Source organism: Myotis brandtii, unplaced genomic scaffold (assembly GCF_000412655.1).
Source record: "Myotis brandtii unplaced genomic scaffold, ASM41265v1 scaffold494, whole genome shotgun sequence".
NCBI lineage: Eukaryota > Metazoa > Chordata > Mammalia > Chiroptera > Vespertilionidae > Myotis > Myotis brandtii.
Window position 1 is genome coordinate 1,337,133 of NW_005368860.1, and position 3,116 is coordinate 1,340,248.

Below are 3,116 nucleotides of genomic sequence, written 5' to 3' on the forward strand. Positions count from 1 at the left end.
TATCTCCCAACATAAATGCAGGGTACCCCCCAAAAATGTATACACACTTTAATAGCTGACAGCTCAATTTTGAAAATGAAATGTATTTTAATGAACACTGCCTTTATAATTAATCAATGTGTGTATACTTTTTTGGGACACCCTGTATGTGTGGAAAGCTAAAATAAGGTGCAAGGGGGACTGAATGTAGCACCAGGATGCAGCAGAGTTCTTTGCAAGATTGACGTCATACAGCAGATACTGTTGCCAAAGCAAAAGGCATTATGAAATATTTCAGACACAGGAAAAGGTATGGAATAACGAAGTATCTGTGCATGCACCCAGCACCCATTACATATACTAAAATAGAGTTTAAAAGGCTCAACGGAGCCTGTGCCTTCGAAGTGCTGCCTGGCTGTTAAAATTTAGTGGACAAAGCACAGCGCAGGGCTTAACACAATAAATGCTCATCTTCTGTTTCCGTCTTTGCAAACTGTGTAAACAAGCTCTCTGGCAGCAGGGTTTCCTGACAGAAAGATGTGTTTCCGGGCAAGTTTGGGGATGGTGAAATTGTGACAAGTGAATAAAACAATTAGCGCTGTTGTCCTTTCCAAATGAAGTCGTGTGTTCTGACGGGAGACTTATTTTCCCCTTTTGTAAATAAAGATTTCATCCAGAAAATGCTTTGGAAAGCTCCCAGGGATGATGCCATTATTCAAGTACTGCACTAAAGATTCTGAGGGTGGAAAATGAATGATAATTAGCTCTGTTGACTGTGGAGGTTTTTGTAATCTCTCTTTTCGTTCAAGCAGGGGGGGAATAGGGCCATGTGAACCTATAGAGAAATTAGCCAAATGTGTAAAATCAACTAAGTCTTCTTTCTATGGGCTCTTCTCTCAATTTCTCTGGAACTCTGGGTTAACAAGTTAAATAAAAAGAACATAAAGGAACATAATAATCATAGTTATTTTTGTTGACCAGCTTTCAGGTGAGAGTCATCAAACTAAGTAACAGGTATTCATTTGTTTAATCTTTATAATGACTCAGACGACAGGTACATTTCATATACTTTTTCCAGCTAAGGAAATCAATCGCTAGAGAAGTTGAGTAATGTATCCAGTGGGGGAATGGTAGCACAGGGGTTCAAATCCGTGTACCACTCAGAGTATATTGTCAAAGACTGGGGATCCCAGACATGTAGGGAGCAGTTGGCTAAGGTAGTGATTGGCAAACTGCGGCCCCTTGAGTGTGGCTCTTCCACAAAATACCACGTGTAGGCGCGCACGTACAGTGCGATTGAAACTTCGTGGCCACACTCAAGGGGCCAAAGAGCCGCATGTGGCTCGCAAGCCACAGTTTGCCGACCACTGGAAGAGATGGCTCATTTAGTCCAATCTCTTCCTTTTACAGGTGAGCGAAATAAGGCTAGAATGGGAAGGCACTTCTGTAAGGTGGCAGAGCAGAGGCTAGAATTCCTGATTCCCGAATCTCCATTCAGCCCGTGCATGTCCTCTTTTTCACGTGTCCGAAATGGAAAGGCCCTTCTTTGCCTCTAAAACAGTGGTTCTCAACCCTCCTAATGCCACGACCCTTTAATACAGTTCCTCATGTTGTGGTGACCCCCAACCATAAAATTATTTTTGTTGCTACTTCATAACTGTAATTTTGCTACTGTTATGAATCGTAATGTAAATATCTGATATGCAGGATGTCTTTTCATTGTTACAAATTGAACATAATTAAAAACAATATGTAATTATAGATGCGTTTTCCGATGGTCTTAGGCAACCCCTGTGAAAGGGTCGTTCGACCCCCAAAGGGGTCAAGACCCACAGGTTGAGAACCGCTGCTCTAAAACCTGTTTGTCCAACCATCTTCCAGATCACACGGCAGCACCACAGTCAGCACCAGCGTTCTCAAGGCTGGCTACACCGTCGGGTCATCTAGGAAGAGTAAAAGAATACCCAAGCCAGAGTGTCACTCAAGAGAGAGTGATACATTGTGTTCTGGAGGGGACCAGGAGTCCACACCACCAGCGCATGTGAATGTACCATAGGGTTCTCCAAATGTCCATGTACACAGCGGCCCTCTTCATTTCCAGCTCCTCGACCTCACATCTGAATCTTTCTCAAAAATAGCACCACAGCGGGTTGCTCCAGCCAGAAACCCAGCCTTTGTCCTTCATTCATCCCTTTTCCATCCATCTACATTCAATCCATGAGCGTGTGTCTTGTGTTGGGTGAGTGTTGGATAAGCGAGGAAATGGAGACATTTAGTGTGGGGTTCATTTGGAAGGGGAAATTTTTTAAAATTATATCCTAGTACATTGTGGGCACATGCCCTTTTAGGACTGCTTCTTCTGTCATTCCTACATGCCTTCGAGGCCCACAGCCCCGCTCTGCAAGGGTTGAACTTCAGGCTTCCTAAAGAGAGTGACACTCTGACACCATGAACAGGTGTGGGCCACTTCGGAGCGCTCACATTTCTCAGCGTTATTCTCCCCACCCATCTCTCCCTCCCGTTTCAGCCCTGGCCTGTATATACACACACACAGGTAATTTGCATGGCCCTGGAGATAATTCTCAGCTCTGGAAAGAGCTGATGGAGAAAGGTTCTTTAAAGCAATAATATCCAGCACGTTTTAGTCAAGCAAGCAATAAATGGCTGCCAGGCTTGATTAAACAGGCCAGTCAAGCAGAGGCTTCTCATCAGCCTCAAGTGCCGCATCTGGAAGGCACTGCTTCCCATCCACAGCCTCACTCCCTCCGAATGTGTGAACAGACCTCGCAGACCCGAGGCTGGGACCAGCACATCAAGAAGAGTCGATGGCAGCTAACAATTTAAAAGTCCGAAAGCCATCAAGGAGATTTTTTCTGGATGAAGATCATTCGGTCACATGGCAGGTCAAAGTTTGGGCTTTGTAATTTGGTGTAAGAAATAAAAATATACTCGAGATTTTATTTTGTCAATAAAAGCAAATATGAAAATTGTAAGTTTTCTAGCAGCCACATTCAAAATTTTGAGAACATGCGAGATTCGTTTTAATTATGTTTTATTTGTCCTCGTGCGTTTAAATGAGTGAGTTGTGTGGTGTATGAATCAGATCTCAATCAAGCTGTTAAAAACTACGGGAAACA